The sequence below is a fragment of the Epinephelus fuscoguttatus genome, linkage group LG20, assembly GCF_011397635.1.
Source record: "Epinephelus fuscoguttatus linkage group LG20, E.fuscoguttatus.final_Chr_v1".
Lineage (NCBI taxonomy): Eukaryota > Metazoa > Chordata > Actinopteri > Perciformes > Serranidae > Epinephelus > Epinephelus fuscoguttatus.
The window spans coordinates 18,468,337-18,474,921 of record NC_064771.1 but is presented as its reverse complement, the minus strand read 5'-3'; positions in this window follow the sequence as shown (position 1 = coordinate 18,474,921).

Sequence of the window (6,585 nt, the reverse complement as noted above, 5' to 3'; positions counted from 1 at the left end):
CACAAGTGGGCAAATAGGTCACTTAAAATTCAGACGGGCCCCTGGCCAAGATTTCGGGGCTACTTTACATTGGTGCAGTGTTGCCATGAACAAACGGAGAGGGTGATCACACTGAGCTTATGTGGGCAAACACTCAGGCGAGACTAAAACCCTTTTCTATCTGGGGAAAAGTTAGTGTGCTGTTGAATCTGGAGCAAAAGAGGATAAAAACAGGAGAATGGTTCTTTTTTCCCTCCTCTGTACAAGCCGTCTATCTCTGTAGTCGGCTCCTGCTATGATTGCCGCCTCTGATTGAGGTTAATTTTTAGCCAGAACAAGCACTTGATGACTGAAGGAAAAGGTGTTGTCTGTTTCATCCCCCTCTGAATATTCATTAACCTGATTTGCTGTTTAAATTGTTTGACTTTGCACTTAAATTAGTCTGAACACACAGCGGTCCTTATTTGGAGATCACACAGGGTATCTGTATTCCTTTCTCTTGTTCCCTCTCTGTTTTACTTTGCTCTAGGCAAAAACAAAAGTGAGACTTTAAAGTGATTGAAAGAGGTGATTAATGTGTTCCCTTTCCCCGCTTGTGTTTGGTACTTTGTGTTCTCTCCGATTCGTCATGTTTTCTCTTCTTTCTTTTTCTGACACTCTCGTTCCTTTCATCAGGTTGAAAGATTGAGTGCAACTCAGGAGAGCTGGAGAAGAGGAGGGACATGAGGGTTTAATGGAGGACACACCAGCTGATGGCAGGAATCAAATAACTCAGCTATTGAGCAGATTGTTTTCATGACTGGCATATTTAATTTCTCACTTTTGCCTTTTTCTTGAGGTCAAATCTATGTAGCTATTTATCTGCATACAACTGTGAGATTAGATAAACATGTCCTATACATTTTGTAATGTATACATTGTCAAGGTAAAGTAGGCCACTGTGTTACACAAACACTTAAGTCTTAGTCTTGGTTCTTTTCAGCCCTCTAAGCAGACTCAGAGTGGTGGCGTAACATTTTTTGTGCATATGTGAACACTTCAAGAAAAATCAGACCCATCTGAAGCGAACTGACCTCAGGAGGTGGTCTGAGTCTGCAGTGCGGTTCGCCTAACCTGTGCACTGTGAACACAAAGCACTCCAGGTTCACTTTGCTCGTTGCAGTTGTATTCAGCCCTCTAGATCACATGCTGTTGCACTAAGATGCTTGAAAAAACAGATGAAACCATGTCAGCATGTAACACATGCAATCACGCAGGACAAAGAGTAGTTTGGTCCAGGGAAGATACTGCAGAATACATCAAACGGTAACAGTCTACAGCACAGAAACGCTAAGGGTTTCCTCCAGTTTTCTACAGGAGAAGGGACACTCTTTCGAGGACAGCAACGTGCACATCTTGGCCAGGGAAGAAGACGACTTCACACCCAATCACCCCTGGTCCCACCTGACCCTAACGACTCACATGATGGCCAGGTGGGTCAAGGACTCACACTGTGACCTTAACGACTCTGAAACCAAGAGCTCGCATGTGACCCCAACGACTCTGCAAGGCTTTACACCCACACAGGGTTTAAAGCCTGAAACTCTGTACCAGTCATTTAGAACTGAAGAAGCTTCTTGGATGAGAGGGGAAATGTCTTCAAGAAACGCAAGCAAGTCCAGTTGCCTACGATATTAGCACTCACGATTACCATGACCTGGATGACTGAGAATCTTAACCGCCAACTCCAATTTTAAGTTCATTGGAAAGTGAGGGGCTTAATAACCGCACTGCAGTGCCACGTCAAAATAAAGAAATACTAGTCCATACCCACTGAGTACAGCATACCATACCATGACTTAGTCATACCAAAAATTAGAAAGAAACAACATTTGGCCACAGGGGGAGCCACAGCGACCGGTCCCATTTTAGCCATTTTTAAGCATTTTTCTATTGTTATAGCGCCACCTAGTTGCCAATTAGAGTTAAATTTCTCCAGTCACCTTGAGGCGTCCTGTTCTACATATCTATTGAGTTTAGTAAAAATCAATATAGCAGTTAGGCCTAGATAATAAATGAGCTCTCTAGCGCCCCCATTTTGTTTGATGGGGTCAATAATAGAGGGGTCCCCTCAGATTATGTGTGGTCATATGCCTACAAAGTTGAAACCTTTGAGATGTTATACACCTTTATGTGATGAGCCACGCCCTCCGCAATATTCATTGCCTTATAGAAGCATCCATGTTCCAAGTTCCAAGTTCCATCTTTTGCCAAGAGGGAACTTTAGATATTGGTCCCTAGATTATGTTCACCGAGTTTCATACAGATTGGTCAAACTTCCTTGGAAGAGATCGATTTTAAGTGTTTTTCAAAAAATTCAAAATGGCGGAAAATCTATAGAACCAGAAGTTATGTGTTCTCAGGCAAATTTGTTCCTCATAAGGAGAGGCATCTCTGTGCAAAGTTTCATGTCTCTACGACATACGGGGCATGAGATATGCCCATTCAAAGTTTGCAATTTCAATCGGTTGCTATAGCGCCCCCATTTGGCCAATTGATGTAATATTGCTTCATTTGCATCCTCCCATGACCCTCTACCACTGTGCCAAATTTCACATGGATTGACCAAGTCAGTGAGGAGAAAAACGTGGAACAGACACACAGACACACCCACAGACAGAGTTTTCGTCATTATATAGTAAGATAAACTATGTCAGTATATATTATATATAGTGTGAACGGAAAGAGGACTGAGGCCCGATCAGAGCTGAAGTTGACCAGAAAGAGAACTGAGTCCTCTTTCAAATGAGCTGAAAATGTGAACACAAAAAGAACTGAGTCTCTTTTCTGTTGGTCCACTTCTTGGTCCACTTTAAGAGGACTGAGTTTGGTTTGCTTAAAAAGGACTATATGTGAAAACACCCTTAAAAATGTGAGTTTCACCAAGCATTTTATTGTTATTGTCATTTTTTTTGGGAAAAGCGGGCATTTATACAGACATGTTAAATATATATTGCTGCATTTGGTGGCCAAAATGCACGCCACCATAAAACAACAGCAACCTAAGAGACGTTTTTTCAATATAAAATGTGTGTAAACTCGTCCATCTGACAGTGTTAGGGAAGCTACTTTGAAAGCATAGCTTTGCAAGCACCCAATTACGTCACTGTAGGGCTTGGTGATAATGGCCTCTAAATTATATTGCGATGTTTATAGGCTATATCTTGATATCAGGTAATCCTCTCTAAAGCACATCATGAATACAGATTAACCATTTGATGCATACAGTCACCCCTCCCTGCAACATATGTCTATACAATAGTAAAGGGACGCATTACTTGTGCCACCAGTGGGGTGTTTTATTTGCTGAAATGTAAAAAACACACTTATTGTAAAGTACAGTGACATGGCCAAACACAAGTATGATGCTGAATATTTTAAACTGTGTGGAACTTAAACTACTGACTTATGGCCCTTGGACCCTGAGGACACCACTGTACCCCGTGGCTGACCTGCTTGGGAACCACTGCTTTAATGTATGTGGGAAATACAATACGTCAGTTGAAAAACAAACTTGTCTAATATTATGTCCTTTGTGTGTGTTTACCATAGAGGCACCTCATGTTACATGACTCTGTTTGTCTACTTGTTCCCTGGGGGGAAATGTTTCCCTGTACTTTTGTATACACAGTGCTTTTTTCTCGGAAATGTGAAAACTTAAAAACAAACTTTTAAACTGAACACAAAACACTATTTTGAATTTTTAGAAAAACTGAAAGTACTGCCTTGGGGCCTCCGCAAACACGTCTGGTGGCAGTTACAGAACACACCCATGTCTGTGAGAACATGGATGCTTCACCTTCCATTCAGCAGCACAGAGGATCTATAATATCAGCACAGTTTGAAGGCAGGCACCCAAGATTAGTGTCACCAGTTCAGTATGTGACAAAACGTCTCCCCCTCTGTTGCTGAAATATGACACTAAATAACGTCAAGAAAGTTTTTTTGCAGAGAAATATAGTGTCACAATGATGTTGACCTATGAACATAATCATTTCATTATATCCTATTAGGCATTTGTGTGAAATTTTGTCATAATTAGCATATAACTTTTGGCCAAAAGCATTTTTTTGAGGTCACAGTAACCTTGTCCCTCGACCACTGAATTTTAATTAGTTCATCCATGTCTCAAAGTGGATGTTTGTGCTAAGTTTGAAGACATTAGCGGGCTGGGTTACACAGTGAAGTCAAGCTGTCGAAGACTTGTCGATAGCTGGCTGGAATGGAAGCCGAAGGTTGTTCACGCAGTTCTTGCTTGGTTAAAACCTCTGTTGGGTCCATTATTGGTTGGTCCACACTGTTACAGGGTAGAACATTGGCAACAAGTGACTGGACCCAATTGTGGATGGAAGGAAACAACACATTCTCACTACAACCTTGTCACATATGTACGTTTGGTCATGGACTTTCCACGTACACATCCGACATGCAAGGTACCCCTGGTGTGTTGGTTGTTGACGTTCTGGGATGCCGTGTCAAGTTCTGCCTGTTACATGCTACATCTTCTTTCAAGATACACTTCCGTTTTCACAGGAAATAAACACACTACATCAGTACAAAACTGAAAATTGACTTTTTTCTTTCCTTCAACAACAAGCGCATGTTGTTAGGTTTAGGAAAAAAAAACAGGGTTCGGCTTTAGAATCTTACGGGACATGAACCCCGCTCTCTCTAGGAAAAGACCCAACCACCACCTCTCCTACCCGCCCCATTCAGACTTTTGCTGCCTTAACGTTCGTCGTTGTCCTGCTGCGTTTCCGCCTGAAGCCACCGAGAGCAGTTTAACTTTAACCGCAACTGGCCATGTATCATGCCTACATTAAAGGATGCCTTTTTTCAATGGTTTCTGAAGCTGTAAGTCACTGCCCAAGCGCCAGATTTCAATGATTTCGGTGTGAAACCAGGCTCAAGGAAAATGGCAGTGAAGGGTCTTTAAAACGGCCCTGTGTCTCCACTTCAAAATAACTGAGTATTTTTGTAGCTTGTAACTGATACCCCGTTGACACGTAGGAAAAACGCACATATTTTCATGCGGTTTGGCCTCTTGTTTAACGAGGTTTTTTTCACGGAAAATGATCATTTGTAAAAACTCCGGCCAAAGTGGAGATTTCTGAAGACGCCGTTTATGTGTTGCCGTCTAAACTGGGTGAAACAGGGTTTTAGGTTCTGAAACGTCACAGCATGCGCCAGCAAATGCTTGACGTCATGTGAGCGACCTATGCTTACACTTTGTTTGGCTACTGATCATGGATGCTGTTAAGGTGGAACTCATTTTTACGTTTGTGCAAACACTTTGTTATGGCCTTTTTCCACCAGATGCGTGTTGGTTGCGTCTCCGCTCCAGCACGGCAGTGGAGCCAGTAGGATTTAATTCTAGTCAATGTGGTTTCTATTTTTGCTGGACGCTGGAGCACAACGCAACAATTCAGCACAGAGCAGATCGTGCGGGGCAGGAAGTCGTGCACACAAACAAAATAAAACATCCGGTTAATTTTCAAAATAAAATACACAGTGTTCACGGCGGATCATATTTCCCTGCACTACACCTTGAAAACTACATAATGGGCAGAGGCAGGCCTGAAGTCAATGGGTCAGAGGTTTTCAGACGTCATTTCACCCCGTTGACGCCATAGACGAGGAGATATTAATCATGGCAGTGCACCGAGATGTCTTCCGGCGGAGCTGCACCGCTCTGCACAGCAAACGTAGCCGGTGGGTATTGATGGACTGCGGAGCACGCAGCGGATAACCATGCATCCAGTGGAAATCCGGCGTTTAAAGCGACATTTAGGAGTAGCTCCACTTCACTGTCAGTCCACACAAACGAACCTCTCGCCATGTTTACTGTTTTGAAAGGAACAGGAAGTCGCGCGCCTTATTCGTTGTTGTTGTTGTTGTTGTTGTTGTTGTTGTCGATTCTGAGGATTCTGATTAGCTTGCATGGCTTCATCCTACTCCCTACACTGCCGACCATAGGTTTGGCATAGTTATGACGGCGCTCGATGGCGTATTTATCCGGGTTCATGTAAATGACAACATTTTTGAAAACGATGTTGTGTGCATGATGTTATTATTGAAAACAGAGGGGGGGAAATATTCGTTTCTCTAAATACCGGCTATGTGTAAACGTGGTGTGAATCTCTGTGGATTAGAGTTTAGTTTCTCTCCTGTGTCCTCTATCTACTTTAGATATCTGCTTTATTTTACTGTTTGATGATGCAGGTAAATAGGCTATAAGATGCTTGTTAAGGTTGCTTAGCAACCTCAGACGCAACCTGCTGCCGTGCTCTTGGAAGCTGGCACAGAAAAGGCACAAGAGTAGCCCCCAGTGCCTGACCTCACACTAACTGGCAGTTATTCCACAGGCTAGTTAATATCATGTCGGGCAAGAAATGCAAAGGCATCTGTCAGTTTAAGAGGGTTCATATTTCCAAATCTCAAGTGTCCCTCCCTGCACTTAATCATTACTTTTATTTCATCCTGCTCTCATTTGTCCCTGACCTGGTCTTACTTCCTGCAGTTTATTCAAAGCTTGGTTATCATCTCCACACCCACCCCCAAATACTG